Source organism: Carcharodon carcharias, chromosome 3 (assembly GCF_017639515.1).
Source record: "Carcharodon carcharias isolate sCarCar2 chromosome 3, sCarCar2.pri, whole genome shotgun sequence".
In the NCBI taxonomy this organism is placed as follows: Eukaryota; Metazoa; Chordata; class Chondrichthyes; order Lamniformes; family Lamnidae; genus Carcharodon; species Carcharodon carcharias.
Window position 1 is genome coordinate 127,589,610 of NC_054469.1, and position 18,861 is coordinate 127,608,470.

Sequence of the window (18,861 nt, forward strand, 5' to 3'; positions counted from 1 at the left end):
GTTATGAGACATTTAGACAGGGCACAAAGGGAAAAGCAATTTCCACTGACAGGCAGGTCGTTAACCAGAGGAGACAGATGTAAGATTTTTGGCAAAAGACCTAGAGGTAATATAAGGAAACAAAAAATTATGCAGCAAGTAGCTGTGATCTAGAACACACTGCCTGAAAGGGTGCTAGAAACAGATTCAATAATAGCTTTCAAAAGCTAATTGGATATGTACTGAAAACGGAAAAAATTGAAATTCAACTTCAGCTCTGGTATCTCTCCAAATGCTGCACATTCAAACTTGTCCCAAGCACAATCAGGCCCAACTAAGGACACTTTTTACAGTACCCTTAAATGCATTGATATAGTCCCATTGATATAGTACCCTTATAGTGCATTGCAGATGATTCAGTTAAGTTACTGCTCTTTTAATACAACCAATAATTTTCAAAGCTGAAAATGATCAAAGGGCAAAAAATAGCAATAAAAGCTATGTCTGCACTGTCCCAAAGAACCAAGGCATTCAAACTAATTTACTGGTCATCCACTATGTTTTAAATTGTGCCGCTCTGAACTGGCATATGCTGAATTTACTAATCCATGCAAATTTTAAAATCAGGTTACTTTACATGAGAATAACTAAATTGCACAGGCTGAAGGGAACCAATGGCACAATTTCAAACACTAGGATTCCCTAATCTTCTAGTTTATCAGGTACTTAGGCTCAACATCAGCTATTTTTAAGTTTGACACAAGCAGAAACTTGACATTGAGAAATGAGAAAGAAAAGCAATTGACTGTTCTCAAATTTGTATGTGATCATAGTTTGACTAGAAATAGATCCAACTGATCAGAGTGAGTCAGAACAAGTTTTAATTCCATCTTTGGAATATTTCCAGGCTGTACCAGGCTCATTACAATAAAAACAATAATGAAATTTGTCAGAATTAAGAATATAGGAGCAGATCATTCAGACCCCTTCATCCTTTTCTGTCATTTAATGAGATCATGACTGATCTGCATCCTAACTCCAACTAACCCCGCGTCCTACCACAACACTACAGCCTTCCACAACATGCCCTCCCCTCCTAGTTCCACATCCCTTAATAACCCTTGTTCACAAAAATCTATTGATCTTGGATTGATCTCACATCAAGGAGCATTAATCTGCTGTAAAGAGAACAATCTCACCTTCTCTAATGTCTCCTGATCCACCAATGCCCCTCATTCCTGGTACCATTCTAGTAAATTCCTCCTGCACTCTCTTCAAGGCCTTAAACACAATACAGTGTAGCAATGGGAGCCAATGTTCTGAAATCATGGCTGGGATTTAATGGAGCCTGCTGGAGCGGGCTAGGTGATGAAAGGGTCCATAGAATCATGGGGGGAGCCAACGTGGCCCATTCCCGCTGGCAGGATAACTGACCCCCATTTAGCCAGAGGTGGAAATGGGCCATTGCGGAGAACCCGTCCGCTAACTAATTAGGCTCATTACTGCTCCAAAACTGAAGCCAATGGGAAACACGGGGAAAACTCTCCATTGGTTGGAGTCATACCTCGCACAAAGGAAGACAGTTGTGGTTGTTGGAGATCAACCATCTCAGTCCCGGGACATCACTGCAGGAATTCCTCAGAATAGTGTCCTAGGCCCAACCATCTTCAGCTGCTTCACCAATGAACTTCCTTCCATCAGAAGGTCAGAAGTGGACATACTTGCTGATGATTGCACAATGTTCAGCACCATTTGTGACTCCTCAGATAGTGAAGCCATCTGTGTCTATATGCAGCAAGACCTGGACAATATCCAGGTTTGGGCTGACAAGTGGCAAGTAACATTCATGCCACACATGTGCTGACAATAACCATCTTCAACAAGAAAGAATCTAACCATATCTCTTTGACATTCAATGGCATAACCATCACTGAAACCCCCACTATCAACATCCTGGGCATTGCCATTGACCAGAATCTGAGCTAGAATAGCCATATAAATACTGTGGCTACAAGAGCAGGTCAGGGGCTAGGAATTCTGCAAAGACACCCCAAAACCTGTCCACCATCTACAGGGCTCAGGTGAGGATTGCGATGGAACACATTCCACTTGACTGGATGAGTGCAGCTCCAACAACACACTAGAAATTTGACACCATCCAGAACAACACAGCCTGCTTGAATTACATCCCATCCACCTTAAACATTCACTCCCTCCACCACGGATGCACAAAGGCAGCCGTGTATACCATCTACAAGGTGCACTGTAGCAAATCACCAGGGCTCCTTCGACAGTACCTTCCAAACCCTCACCCTCTACCACCTAGAAAGAGAAGAGCAGCAGATGCATGGGAACACCCCCAACTAAGTTCCCTTCCAAGCCACACACCATCCTGACTTCGAAATATATTACTGTCCCTTTACTGTCGCTGGGTCAAAATCCTGGATCTCCCTCCCTAACAACACTGTGGGTGTTCCTACAACACATGGACTGCAGCAGTTCAAGAAGGCAACTCACCAACACCTTTTTAAGGACAATAAGTGATGGGCAATAAATGCTGGCCTAGCCAGCGACATCCACATCCCATTAACGAATAAATAAAAAATAACTCAAAATTATTAATCGACCTAACATCTTTTTGTGGAAGATTGTTCCATCTTTTACCACCTTTTGAGAGAAGAAGTGTTTCCTAACTTATCTGCTGAATTAATTGACTCTAATTTCAGGCTATGTCCCTTTGTCCCAGATTCTCCCATCAAAAGAACAAGTTTCTCTATTCCTACACCGTCAATTCCTTTCAAAATACCAAAAACCTGAATCAAATCAGTAATTCTATATTTCAGGAACTACAAGCTGGTTTATGTCATCTGTCCTCATATTCTAATATTTGGTACCCTGGCAACATTCTGGTGAATCTTCAACTTGAAAGTCAATAGATCCTTCCTAAGGTGTCAGAACTGTACAAAGCACTCTGGATGTAGTCTAGCCAGGACTTTACATAGCTGTAGCAAAATTTCCTGTTCTTTGTATTCTTGCAAAGGAGTGGCTAACTCAGTTGGCTAGATGGCTAGTGTGTGGTTCAGAATAACACCTACAGCATAGGTTCAGTTCTCGTTCCAGCTGAGGTAGAGTTGGGACATGCCTCTTTGCCCCCATGCTTGATGCAGAGTGCTGCCCCTCAAGCTACATAACCAGTTGTTTCTCTCTCTCTAATAGAGTCTACGGTCCCTCATGCATTTTAGCTAATTATCTACCTGTATTCTAACCCTCTAGATCTAAAGGCTAACATACATTAACATTTTTGATTAGTTTTTGCACCTGACTACGACCTTTAATGAATATTGTACATGGAATTCTAAATCTCTTTGGACCTCCACTGTTCCTAGTTTATCAGGTTTAAAAAAAATATTCACATCTATCCTTCTTTGGTCTAAAATGATGGCCTCAGACTAAGCTGCATTGAAATCCATCTGCCACAGTTTTGTCCATCACCTAAACTATCTTAGTAAGTAGTGTAGATGGAAGCATAAAATTACAATGTCAACAATCCTTGTGTCATCAGCAAGTGTAGATATATGGCTCTCTATTGTGTTACCTAAATCATTCATAAATTGAGGGCCCACACAGATCCATGTGGGACATCACTAGTCACTTCCTTCCAATCTCTTGTCACATATTTCTGAAAAGTAGCACCTAACGATGACACGTCACGTCCAGCACTGAGCAGCTCAGCTTCATGTTTGTTCGGCTGTTTGCTTTTGAACATAAACTTCTCCAGCATTGTAACAAAACCACGCATTAAATGCATCTTCTAGGCAAAAAGATATTTCTTCTATTCAAATATGGAGCAGGCCTGATTTTCAACAGTTTAATTTTTTTTTTACCCAAACAAGTTTGGAACAATTTCCATTGCACTGAAAAATATTTTTTCAAATCGTGATCTTCATAATCAACTTACAGAAGATTTGCAAAATAAAGAAAACACAGCAAATCCAGCAAATCGTTCAGCCAAAATGGGGCAGAACTTTTCTGCTCGTTGGGTGGGCTCAGCGGTGGCGCGCGGGAGCATTCGGGAAACCGACCACCGCCGGTGATCGGGTCGCGACCGCAATTTCGTGCAGGCGGGCCAATTAAGGCCCACCAAGTGTAAGGCGTGTGCTGCAGTGTTGCCTGAGTGTGGGAGCGGGCCCGAGGGAGGAACTTCGCACATGAGCGCAGGTACACGCAGGAAAAGCTTCCTGAGGCACAGGGCTGCCTCCAGGAGAGGAAGATATAAAAAAAAATAAAGAATTTGAGGTGTTAAAAACATGTCCCCTCATGTGACTCTGTTACATGAGCAGGGACTTGTTAGAAATTAATATGAATTTTTTTTTTCAATGACGGATCGAAACCTCATCCTGCCCATGGATAAGATTTTGCAAAAAATGCCAAGGTTGGACGGGCAGTGAAAAATGTAATTCAATTAGAGTATTAATGGCCTTATTAGGCCTTTTAATAATTGGCGGGTACGCTGCCAGCTCCTGCGCGTCGACCGAAATAATGCACAAGTGCGCAATGACGTCATTTTACGCTTGTTCAGGTCAGGCACACACCTGCCCGACAAGCAGAAAATTCTGTAACTGTATGCAAATCTGCTTTTCCAATAAAAAAACACAACTAGAAAACTAATCGAGAGGACTTCCTCACTAGAGCATATGGCCACTTGCTTGAATGAGGAAGCAGAGGAGGTCTTTAACCATGACAATGAACTCATATCAAGATATGGATAACAGCAGGAACTCATCTATCAAGGAAATAAGTGACACAGTTAAACTTGTGCTAAATGAATAAGTTGTCTTCCAAGTCAGTGAGGAGCTGCTATCAAATGTACTGTCAAATAGGAATTGCCATGCATAACACATGTTTTTCTGTCTATTAAAATGAATGAATAGAAACTCGCAACCAAACCAACCATCCCAGTGAGCGAAACCCCTGCCAGCAGCAAGGAGTTACAGACTTGGATTTTCATGTGCCAAAATAGGTCGGCACAAAGGTGGGCAACTAAAAAAAATGGCACCAATGGCATGTGAGCTGGCCTACCACCTCTGCTCCCAACCCTGCCTGCTTTTGTGAGGGCAGGGGAGGGCAAGAAAGCGGTCACCTGCATCATTAATTGGGCGCATTTTTGCACAAAGAGGCTCATTAAGAGCTTGCCTTCTAAAGTCCTGGAAATTTCACGAGGGTAGGAGGCCATTGGGAGCTGTGTAAAGCTGAACAACTCCAGCCTGTCACAGAGTCTGCAGCATTGAAAATGCTCAAAGTGATTTAAAAAGTGCAAGTTTTGATGTAAATCTATTGCACAAAGAAACCATAAAACCGTAAGATGTAGAAGCAGAAGTAGGCGATTCGACCCATTGAGTCTGCTCCGCCATTCCATGAGATCATGGCTGATCTGATAATCCTCAACTCTGCTTTCCTGCCTTTCCCCCATAACCCTTGATTCCCTTACTGACTAAAAATATGTCTGTCTATCTAATCTTATCTGGCCTGCGTCCAGTGCCAGTATATCTTTCCTTAGATAAGGGGACAAAGACTGTTCACAGAATTCTAGGTGTGGTCTAACTAGTGCCTTGTATAGTTTTAGCAAGGCTTCCCTATTTTTACACTCCATTTCCCTTGAAATAAAGGCCAACATTCCATTTGCCTCCCCTATTTCCTGCTGAACTTGTATGCTAGCTTTTTGGGATTCATGCACGAGGAACCACAAATCCCTCTGTGCTGCAGCTTTCTTCAGTCTTTCTCCATTTAAATAATATTCAGCTCCTCTGTTCTTCCTGACAAAGTGCATAGCCTCACATTTTCACACATTATATTCCATCTGCCACGTTTTTGCCCGCTCAATTAATCTATATCCCTCTGTAGACTGTTTGTGTCATCCTTACCACTTGCCTTCCCACCTATTTTTGTATCATCCGCAAACTTGACGATAGTACATTCACTTCCCTCATCTAAGTCATTAATATAAATAAATATGACCCCAGCACTGATCCGTGTGGCACTCCACTAGTTACAGGTTGCCATCCTGAAAATGTCCCCCGTATCCCAATTCTCTGTCTTCTATTAGTTAGCCAGTCTTTAATAACCCTAACATTTCCCTAATGGATCTCAGGTTCAGGTCTCCATCTGTCCTGGCCAAGATGAACATGCAGATTCTTTCCAATTTTCAAATCTTTCACAGACAACAGCCACAGCATTGGGAGCTGAGTCAGGCCAAATGTGGCCCATGTCCCTGTGTCCCACCTCCATTCTGGCACTGCCCTTCTTCCCACGCACTCCCCAGCCACTAATTGACCAGCAGACCTGTCCCCTCTCCAATCACTGGCCTCAACACTGACCAACTCTGGTTCGGGATCTGCAAATGAACTCTCCTCCCGATTCCATCTCTTCCACAAAAATCCAGCCCTTGGAGTCTTTAGGGCACAGAAGGAGGTGAGTCTGCCCATCGAGTCCTTGCCAGCTCTTGGTAGAGCAATCCAGTCAGTCCCACTCCCCTGACCTATCCCTTTAGGCATTTAAGAAAAACCTTTCCTTTCAACATTTTTGATATTAGTTTTAAAAAGGATGATATCAAGATTCACCCAATCAGGTCTGTTCACTTTCCAACTGGCCACGGGAAGGCAGTGTGTTGCAAGGGTGGATGTGTAGGGCAACCAATGGCAGAAGAGTGGAGGCAGGGTGTTAATATGGCAATCACCTTGTTAAAAACAATTGCTAGTGAAACAGGGTGATGGGCATTGATTATCCCATCTAAATAGAATAAAAAGATATAGCTGAAACACTTTGTGTGGAAGCTACGTGGAAGTTAGTAGCTCTGAGGAGTTGTTTTGAAAATAAACCAGCTTGAACCAAAAGACTAGCCTGGATTAATTATTCCACCACAACCTCTTATTTTGAATAACATGGTAGCAGAGGATGAACTTTAAGCCTTGCTGATTAATTGCTGTATATGAAGATTTCTGTCTCAATCCTCTGAGGGAAAAGAAGTGTACTGTTGCTGACAATTTAAGTTACGGAATGGGGGAAGGACATTGCAAAATCGCAAGCTTTGACTATCCACCAATTTTTTCTGACTCTGAGCCTGATCAGCAATGGAAGGCAGAAGTTGAAACGTGGACCCAGGTTACTTCTGTACCCTGGAAGAAGCAAGGTATTGCTTTGGTGTTAGCATTACCAGCCAAAAGTAAGATAACGAGTAAGGTATTTTCAGAGTGGAAAGTAGATGGTTTGGATCATGGTGAGGGATTAAGCCTTCTGTTACAATTTTTGGAAAAGTTTAAAAAAAAGGATGAATTATTGGAAGCGTATGAAGCTTGAGCGATCTTTGATAGGTTTAGGAGATCAGATGATCAGTCTATTGAAGAATATATCATGGATTTTGATAAATGGTACAGGGGACTACAGAGATTTGAACTTGAAATTCCAGAATCGGTATTGGCATTTAAATTAATGAACTGTGCTCACGTTTCCCATGTTGATTGTCTTTTAGTACTAACAGGGGTTCAGTTCCGGGGAGAGAATCTCTCTTAAATCAAATGGTTGCTCCTCTAAAAAAAATTTCTGGGGAAACAGTCATTCCCTGCCACTTTTTTAGCAAATGCAAACAACTATGCTGTAAAAAAAAGGAGAGAGGATTCAATGGCGGCTAAATTTTGAGCTTGACCAAATATTAGATGAAGATTCCAATGCAAAGATGGGGTTAATGACAAGAGGTCTGCAAATGGCCATAAGGCTACCCAATTTGAGAGTTGGGACAAAAAGCATGCCTGGGACAGTGACCCTAGGATTTTAAACCCAAAAAATGCATGGGGAATGGTTAATCAGTGTTTTTGGTGTGATTCCCAGTATCATTACACGTTGAACTGCCCACAGCAAAAGAATCTTGTTTTTGAATTGACCCATGAGATGGATTCATCTGAAACTGAAAGTGATGATGGTGACTGCCATGATGGAATTGTGTTGATCACTGAGAGTTTGAATCCAGTGATGAGTATCTTGATTCCTTCAGCTGTGCAGTTCTGGACAGTACTTACACTTCTACTGTGTGTGGCATGGACTGGTTTAACTGCTACCTGGAGTCTCTCGGTGAGGCAAACCGGCGGAAGGTCAAGGAATACAAAAGATCTATCTGCTTCAGGTTCGGAGATGACAACACATTAACATCCTCCAAACAGGTGGTCCTCCCTTGTAAGATAGGAGGGATCAATCTGTTTATCAATACTGATGTGGTTTCTAACGAGATATCACTATTGTTGAGCCGATCTCCAATGAAGAAAGCTCAGATGACGTTAGATATGAAGAATGATAGAGCAGTCGTGTTTGGGGAAAAATGTGAATCTACATTTTACTCGGTCAGGCCATTACTACTTGTCACTAAGGAAGCCAGAGATTTCTCATCAAAAAGTTCATGAAATTTTGTTAACTGCCAAGAATAAGAATTTGATAGACAGTAAAAAGATCATTTAGAAATTACATAGGCAGTTTGCATATCCGGCGCCACAGAAACTGAAGACTCTACTTTGAGATGCGGGAGTGGTCAATAAAGGATATGATGACCTTACTGAACAAATCACTGCTCGGTGTGAAATTTGCCTTAAACATCACAAGATACCACTGCGTTCTGTTGCGAGCTTGCCACTAGCCAGGGAGTTTAACGATGCAGTGGCAACAGAATTGAAAGTTTGGGACAAGTATAGTGGTATTTTCTTATTACACTTCATAGATATGGCAAACGGATTTAGTCTATCCACTGTGATGCATGGTAAGGACAAAAAGACAATTGTTGATAAGGTCATGGGCAAGGAGACACAGTATATTATAAAAGGGAAGGCCAGAAAGAGTGGAAAGGACCTGGCAAGGTAATAGGGGGTGATGGTAAAGTAGTAATCGTGCAACACGGCAATCAGATTGGTAGGGTACATTCTTCACAGTTAATTGGTACTGACTATATCTTTGCAGGTTCTGAACAGGAAATAGAACGTAAAGAGGCACCATGCACTTCACATACACATACACTGGGTAGTTATGAGGAGCAGACGACGGCAGATACAGGGTTGGCTGACTATGAACAAAGTAATACTGAGGTACAGGAGAATGCTATTCGTCCAAAAAAGCAACTACCCAAAGAAGGAACAAAGGTAACATACATGCCAGAAGGGACCAGTGTGTGGAGGGATGCCACTATCATAGGGGAGTAGGAAAGGCAACTAGGAAATGCAAACATTGGCTAAATGTGCACGATGAAGGACAGGAGACAAGACCTATTGATTGGCAAACCAAGGTAAAGAAGTGGAAATCCAGAAAGCGCAGTATGAATTCTGACAGTGGACCAGAAAGTGATCATGACCCTAGGAAATGATCACAGATTTGCATGGGAGAACGATCATATAGTAGCAGTCCAGAAAGGGAGAGGAATGTGAGTAGAGGCCATAGCTTAACAAGGGGGACTAGAGAGTAAGCTAGCAATCTCAATAGAAGTAGATGTCCTTATGACTGAGAGATTCTAGTGGCTGCTAATAAATTGGAAAGTAAGCTGATAAAGGAAGCCAAATGGAAAGAATTAGAAAGTTGAAGGAATTTGGGGTATATACTGAAATACCTGACCAAGGACAGCCAGCTTTATCTCACAGATGGATCTGCACAGAAAAGGTATTGCCAGACGGCACATATAATGCTGAAATGAGATTAGTAGCCCAAGGCTTTGAAGAGAGTCGAGGAGATCAGGGTGTCAGAGTGGACTCACCTACCCCGGGGAAAGTAAGTTTGAAGATTTTTTTTAGCTATTTTGCCATCCTATTCCTGGGAGTGCAAATTGACTGATATAAAGGCTGCATTTTTACAGGGTAAGAAGTTTCAAAGGGAAGTTTTTTTGAAACCACCCAAAGAAGCCGGGGATATAGAAGGAAAGCTATGGAAATTGAGCAAGTGTGTTTATGGGTTGAATGATGCATCAGGAGTATGGTATTTTTCCGTGAGGTCTGTCCTGTTGAAAACAGGTTGCAGTCAGTTAAAGGCAGGCCCCACGATGGTCTACTGGTACCATAAGGAGAAACTAGCTGGAATCTTTATCATGCATGTTGATTTCCTGTGGGGAGGCTCTGTAGAATTTGAACAATGGGTAATCGAGAAGATAAAGAAGGAATTCCAGGTCGGAAGTCAGGCTTCAGAGGCCTTTAAATACATAGGTTTAGACATTAAGCAGAGCAAGTTAGGAGTGACATTGAATCAACAATCTTATCTGAATATGTTAATCATATTCCAATAACATGTGGTAGATCCTCACAAAAAGAGGATCCTGCTATCAAGGAAGAAACAGAACAGTTGAGAAGCTTGATTGGGCAGTTGAACTGGTTGTGCACTCTGATTAGGCCTAATGTTTTTTTTGATGTGTTGGAGCTGAGTATCATGATGAAACATGCTACAGTTGAGCAAGTTCTGATAGCAAATAAAACACTTAAAAAATTAATTTCTGAGATATTTGCTCAAGTTTCCAGCCTTGGGTGATCCAGAAGATATGAGGTTGGTCATTTTTAGCGATGTTTCACATGCTAATCTCCCAGATGGGTACTCTAACACAGCAGGGTTTATCATATTCTTAGTAGGAAAGACTGATAAATGTTGCCCACTGGTTTGGGAGGCCAAGAAAATAAAAAGGGTAGTGAAAAGCACCTTAGCTGCTGAAACATCAGCCTTGGTAGAAGCATTAGATATGGGGGTTTACTTATCCAATATACTGACAGAAATATTATATAAGGGGCAAACGTTTGCCCACAGAATGTTATGTTGATAATCAGTCCCTTTGGGACAACGTTCATTCTACGAAAAGAGTCACTGATAAAAGGCTAAGTACGGAACTAGCCAGCATAAGAAATGTTAGAGAGAAGAGAGATCTCCAAGATAAAATGGGTTGACACAAGTCACTAACTGTCAGCCTGTTTTATGAAAAGAAGTGCCTCCTCTAAGAAATTATTAAATGTGTTGGTAGAGGGATGTCCTATTTTGTAATGAGGCAGTGTGAAAAAAATTGTTTTATAATTGTTTATATATGGTAAAATAAATATGGGAATTATAGATGTGGAAATACGTGACATTATTTCCTTCTGTTTGTTTTTTTAAAAAATGTTCTTTAAGTTTTTTTTAGTTTAAAAAGAAAAGAGGGGACTCTGTTAATATGGTAATCACCTTGTTAAAAACAAATTGCTAGTGAAACAGGTGATGGGCATTCATTATCCCATCTAAATAGAATAATAGGATACAGCTGGAACACTTTGTGCGGAAGCTACTTGGAAGTCAGTAGTACTGAGGAGTTGAATTGAAAATAAACTAGCTTGAACCAAAAGACCAGCCAGGATTAATTCTTCCACCGCAACCTCTTATTGTGAATAACACAGAGTACCATGAAGATGGATGAACATAGCGGTCAATGTGTGTGTGCCGCAAGGATGGGGGTGTTGGGTGATCAATGGCGTGGGTGTGGGTGTGGGTGTGGGGGAATTGAAGAGAGTAAATCCTGGAACCTCTAAAAATACTATCATCCAAAGTTGTCAACCCTAACTATCCCAGTCCCGGGGAGCTCACTGCCTCTGGGGAAATTGAGACCCTCTGTTTGCAAGGATGCTTGCCTCCAAAAGTGCTCCAGCAGTCAGAGAAATGCCTGTGAGTAACTGGGTTTTGAGGTGCTGTGAGCTTTTGTCCAATTGCTCCATAGTCAGAGAATGAAGCCATAAAACATAATCTGGTTTCTCAGAATTTATCTTTCACTATATCTTCAAATGATTCAATCTCTGGTCCAAACAAATTTCTCCTACCCTGGCATCTTCATTCTGATTTAACTTTTCTTAAAGATGAATACAACAAAATTCAGTTACAGTGAGTGACCCTTGAGATGAAAAAACAGCCAATCTGTACAGTTACAAAGAGTGACACTTATCGTCAAAAAGTTGATCTGTACATTTACACTGTCAGTAACCTTTACACTAAATAAACGGTGACTCTGTACCAATTCAGTGAGTGACCCTTATCCACAATAAACAGTGACTCTGTGCAGTTGCTCAGTGAACAACCTTATACTAAGTAAACAACGACTGGAGAATTGCAAATGTTCAGAAAAGGGTGTAACAATAAATCCTGCAACTACAGACCAGTCAGTTTAACTTAAATGGTGGGGAAGTTTTGGAAATGATATTTTGTCACAAATTTAAAAATCACTTGGGCAAATGAAAAGTACAGGAGGGCACGCCAGGAGCAGCACCAGGCATACCTAAAAATGAGGTGTCAATCTGGTGAAGCTATAAAACAGGACTACTTGCATGTCAAACAGCATAAGCAGCAAGTGATAGACAACGCTAAGCAATCCCACAACCAACGGATCAGATCTAAGCTCTGCAATCCTGCCACATCCAATCGTGAATGGTGGTGGACAATTAAACAACACACTGCAGGAGGTGGCTCCATAAATATGGCCATCCTCAGTGATGGAGGAGCCCAGCACATCAGTGCAAAAGATACGGCTGAAGCATTTGCAACAATCTTCAGCCAGAAGGGCCGAGTGGATGATCCATCTCGGCCTCCTCCAGAGGTCCCCAGCATCACAGCTGCCAGCCTTGTACCAATTCGATTCACTCCACATGATATCAAGAAACGGCTGAAGGCATTGGATAGTGCAATGGCTATGGGCCCTGGCAACATTCCGGCGATAGTACTGAAGACTTGTGCTCCAGAACTTGTCGCACGCCCCAGCCAAGCTGTTCCATACAGCTACAACACTGGCATCTACCCAGCTATGTGGAAAATTGCCCAGGTATGTCCTGTACACAAAAAGCAGGACAAATTGAACCCAGCCAATTACCGCCCCATCAGTCTACTCTCCGTCATCAGTAAATGAAGGCGTCATCAAAAGTGCTATCAAGCGGCACTTGCTTAGCAATAACCTGCTCACTGACCCCCAATTTGGATTCTGCCAGGGCCACTCAGCTCCTGACCTCATTACAGCCTTGGTTCAAACACAGACAGAAGAGCTGAAGTCCCAAGGTAGGTGAGAGTGACTGCCCTTGACATCAAGGCAGCATTTGACTGAGTCTAGCATCAAGGAACCCTAGCAAAACTGGAGTCAATGGGAATCAGGGGGAAAACTCTCAGCTGGTTGGAGTCATAACTAGCACAAAGGAAGACGGTTGCGGTTGTTGGAGGTCAGTCATCTCAACTCCAGGACATCACTGCAGAAGTTCCTCAGGGTAGTGTCCTAGTCCCAACCATCTTCAGCTGCTTCATCAATGCCCTTCCTTCAATCATAAGATCAGAAGTGGGGATGTTCGCTGATGTTTGCACAAATGTTCAGGACCATTCACGGCTCCTCAGATACTGAAGCAGTCCATGTCCAAATGCAGCAAGACCTGGACAATATCCAGGCTTGGGCTGACAAGTGGCAAGTAACAGTCGTGCCACACAAGTGTCAGGCAATGACCATCTCCAGCAAGAGAGAATCCAACCATCACCCCTTGATGTTCAATGGCATTACCATCACTGAACCCCCCACTATCAACACTCTGGGGGGTTACCATTGACCAGAAACTGAACTGGACTAGCAATATGAATACTGTGGCTACAAGAGCAGGTCAGAGGCTTAGGAATCATGCACCGAGTAACTCATCTCCTGACTCCCCAAAGCCTGTCCACCATTGACAAGGCACAAGTCAGCAGTGTGATGGAATACTCCCCACTTGCCTGGATAAGTGCAGCTCCTACAACACTGAAGAAGCTGGACACCATCTAGGACAAAGCAGTCTGCTTGATTGGCACCACATCCACAAACATTCACTCTCTCCACCACCCACACAGTATCAGCAGTGTGTACCATCTACAAGATGCAATGCAGGAATTCACCAAGGCTCCTTAGATAGCACCTTCCAAAGCCACAACCACTACCACCTAGAAGGACAAGGGCAGCAGATAGATGGGAACACCACCACCTGGAAATTCCCCTCCAAGCCACTCGCCATCCTGACTTGGAAATATATTGCCTTTCCTTCACTGTCGCTGGGTCAAAATCCTGGAACTCCCTTCCTATCAGCACTGTGGGTGTACCTACACCACATGGACTACAGCAGTCCAAGAAGGCAGCTCACCACCACCTTCTCAAGGGAAACTAGGGATGGTCAATAAATGCTGGCCCAGCCAATGAAGCACAAATCCTGTGAGTGAATAAAAAAATTGTGTTAATTAAAAAAAACCAGCATGGATTTGCTAAGGGCAAATCATGTTTAACTAACTTGCTGGAGTTTTTTGATGAGGTATCAAAGAGGGTAGTTGAGGGTAATGTTGTTGAAATAGCTATACATGGACTTCCAAAAGGCATTTGATAAAGTGCCGCACACCAGACTTCTGAGCAAAGTTGGAGCTCATGGAATATAAGGGACAGTAGCAACAATGGATACAAACTGGGCTGACAGACAGAAAGCAGAGTAGTGATGAATGGTTGCTTTTTGGAATGGAAGCAGCTTTATAGTGGAGTTCCTCAGGGATCAGTGTTAGGATCTCTGCTCTTCCGGATATATATTAATGATGCAGACCTTGGTGTAGAGGGCACAATTTCAAAACTTGCGGATGATACCAAACGTGGCAGCATTCTGAACTATGAGGAGGATAGTGTAGAACTTCAAAAGGTCATAGACAGGTTGGTGGAATGGGCAGACAAGAGGCAGATGAAATTTAATGCAGAGAAGTGTGAAGTGATTCATTTTTGTAGAAAGAACAGAAGATGGACAATATAAAATAAAGGATACAGTTCTAAAGGACATGCTGGAGCAGAGGGACCTAGGCGTATATGTGCATATATCATTGAAGGTGGTAGGGCAAGTTGAGAGCGCGGTTAATAAAGCATATAGCATCCTAAGATTTATCAGTAGGAGCAGAGTACAAAAGCAAGGAAGTTATTTTAAGTAATGCTGTAAAAAGACACATGCTATTGAAGCTTTTGTCTTGCATTCATCAGGACAGATGCAAGAATATCAAATTTCATGGGGAACAACAACTTACACTGCATGAGAAACAAGGTGTTGATTGCTTGACAAGTGAACTCTGACTGGTTGAGGCATTGCCATGGAAAATACACTAGGGTACACTTATCTGCCAAGCTTTTGTTTAAATTCAAAAAATACAAGTTGACTCTCATTTTTGAAAAGCTTCAACAGCATGTTTATTTTTCCAAAAATACTCAAGTTCTGTAGTACCAAGCGACTACAAGTTATGTTAAGCTTGTATAAAATACTGGTTCAGCCTCAACTGGAGTATTGCGCCCAGTTCTGGGGAGGATGTGATGGCATTACAGCGGGTGCAGAAAAGAGTCTCGAGAATGGTGCCAGGGATGAGGAACTTCAGTTAAGTAGATAGATTGGAGAAGTTGGAACTATTTTCCTTGAAGAAGATAAGGGTGGGAGGAGATTTGATAGAGGTATTCAAAATAATGAGGGATCTGAACAAAATAGATAGGGAGAAACTGTTCCCATTGGTGGAAGGATCGAGAACCAGGAGGCACATTTAAGGGAATTGGTAAAAGAAGCGATGACACCATGAGGAAAAACTTTTTCAAGCAGCGAGTAGTTAAGATCTGAAATGCACTACATGAGTATGTGGTGGAGGCAGGGTCAATCAAGAGAGAATTGGATTATTATCTGAAAAGGAAGAATGTGCAGGGTTATGGGGAAAAGGCAGGTGAGTGCAGCTGGTACTATGTGAATTGCTCCTTCAGAGAGCCAGCACTGACATGAAGGGCCAAATGGTCTCCTTCTATGCTGTAACCATTCTATGATTCTATTACACAGTTACATACTGAGTGGCTTTAGCCATGGGTGAGCTTTTGCAGTGGCTACTCAGGTGGGTGGTGGGGCACCTCAAGGAGTCAAGCAGGCACACTCAGGCACCCTAAGGGAGGATGGTTGGCTGTTGGACACCCCAGGGCCTCATCGCAGGTCACGGTGATGGTGTCAGGCACTTCAGAATCCCCCTTGCCAGTGAACCCTTCAGCCTCGTCCTCTGTGACCGCAGAGGGAGCAGCTGCCCCACAGCAGGACAGCCAAAGTAAGCTGGGGCCCTCCAGGCCTCGGATCTCCAGACGATGGCCGCCAAGGTCATCCAAGACACCAGGGCAAAGTGGAGCAGTGGCAGATGTCAGGGGAGCACCTAAATGAAGTGGTAGGGAACGAAAGATTAAGAAGTTTTGTATTCACATGTGATTGCATGGGTGCAATATGATTGTTAATCTTACGATTGTTAATCTTCTATATTCCACTTGCACTTTAATGAGGTCTAATGTAATTTTGTTGTTATGTAGTCCTTAAGCCTGTGCACACCCCCCCGACCCAAACAACTTCCAAGAGATGTCCCAACTGGGTCTATGTCTTCTGGAGTCATGCATGTCCAGAGAGGCAAAGGTATTTGACAGGGCCCTTGTGAACCATGTGCAAGAAGTTCCTGTGTACGCTGAGCCTTTGCCCTTCACATGCTCATTTGTCCCAATGCCCTAGCATAGTAAGTACTACATGCTGGGGTTCCCCTTCAGAAGTCCAACTGAGCTGACCTATATCTCCACCCACCCCCAATGACCCAACTTGCATGCTGCACTCCACCACGAGGCTCTGCATAGTTTGGAGCATCCATGGTATCGTGAGCTTCAGTATCCAGACGAATACCTTTACGCCTCCTCCTGTCAAATCCTTCCCCCTATAACAATTGACGCTCCAGGCGCAACATTTGATCTTGCATAGTTACCCTTCCACCCTCCCCCATCACTGTCCCATCCCATGCAGGTGAATGTCAACGTCCCCTACCTTCTCGAGGAGCCCATCCCCATGACAGTCAATCTGTTGTCCCCCTCCCATATTGCCGACCCCCATATTGCTTCTCCTTCCACATCCCCTCCAACAACCATCAGCGCCCCTTCACCCACCATCACCGAGCCCCCACCCTCCCATCCTACCGGCTCCCACTGCCCCCTTTAACCTTCACTATCCTTTCCTATCATTGATTCCCTGAGTATGCCCCCCAGAACTCCTCAATTGACAATACAAGACTCCCTCCCTCTGAACCCCTTTACCCTCGTCCCCTCATGCCCATTCACACGTGCAAACCCCTGGTGCCTGCACTTCAGCATTGTCCCTTCTCACCCACTCGCTCCATACCAGCTCACCCATTTGATGACTCCTGCAGCATCTCTCCCTTTGCCCTACCACCCCCAAACTCCCCCACACCCCTCTCAGCTTCCACACTCACCCCACCTCTTCATTCCTCTCCTCCCCATTTAATCCCCCTCCCAGCATAGACCATCTTTGCCCAGTGAGTGACCCATGCCCTGAATAAACAGTGACTTTGCACAGTTATGCAATGAGTGACCCTTACCTTGAATAAACAGTGATCCTGTATAGTTAGACAGTGAGTGACCCTTACCTTGAATAAACAGTGACTCCTCTACCACAGCTTCCAAACTCTTATATTTGCTTCATTTAGTAAAACAGATGTTATGGCAAAGATAAATGACTTCCAATCAGACGATTAATATTTGGAATTGAGCCATGCTCGAGTAGCTGACTCAATAAGACTTCCTACTGTTAGGAGTAATCCAACAAGCTTGTCTTACTTTTGTAAACCTAAACTTGGCTTCACTCAAGATAGATGCCTCAGATTTTGAACAAGAAGGAGAGGCAAGAACATTCAAATCCAAACAGGAGACATTCTTAGGTGATCATGCATGTAACAAATCAAATCAGACCTTAAAGAAAGAATAGTGAAATCAGTACTAATCCAGTTGAAATAAATCAAGCATTCCTATTTCTGAATAGCTGAGTAGCTTGAGAATTCAAAATATATCCTCTTTTTGATAGTTGATCAATTTGCAAATACTTTTTTTTCTGAACCAACTCCTACACAAAAATACCAACCCTATAAAGTGTTATTCCACTCTTCCCTTTCTATTTTCAGATTTTCCCATGCTAACCAACTTCCAGCACTTTCCCCTAAAGACCTACCCAAAGATCAAGAATCTCAAACTTGGTGATGTACCTCCTCATTACATCAATGGACTGTGCTACCAACTGCCCAGTGAGTGTAGAACTCAAAGACTAAACAAGGAATGTACGTAAGTGATCTTGAAAGCTAAGAAAATACAGAGCAAAAAAATAATGGTGCATGAAGAAGAGGAACTCAACCAGACATACCAGCAATACACAATATCCTCGGTTTAAGCATGGTGTGTTGAATATCCAAATATAATATTAAAGTGCAACTTCAATTATCCATCAGATTTTTAGATGATAATGGGAAAACAGTGCAAGTCATGATAGCTCACTCAACTTTGATGTGCTGCTCATGCTAGTTAAGTTAAATATCACTGGAATCATTTAACTGATCCATCATCTGAAAGCTCCCAATATCCAAGTCCTCAACTCCAGCTGCAAGTCCGATCACACAGGTGAATAAGTCTGTGAATAAGTCAAAAACGCTCCCTGATATCAACCATTGTCAATGAGTTCCAGAGGAGAGCACAAACTCATCTTCACTGATTTCAGTGGAGCTGTTGATTTGAAAAATCAAAACTGAGCATGCCTATTTAAAAAGACATCCATTCTAATTATTGAAATGTGTGAAAGGTAATGCTAGCCAGTACAGTAAGCAGCTAGATTTACATTCAATACATGCTCTGCTCACTGGCACAGGCAAGTCTACTTTGACTTTAAAGTCAGCAGTTTTGCAATGCTAATCTAGAGAGGCTGTTGATGTCAACAGTCGAGGCAATCATATGTTGCTTTTCACACTCGCATTCTTAGCAGGGAAATCCTCAGTGTAGTAAAGCATTTT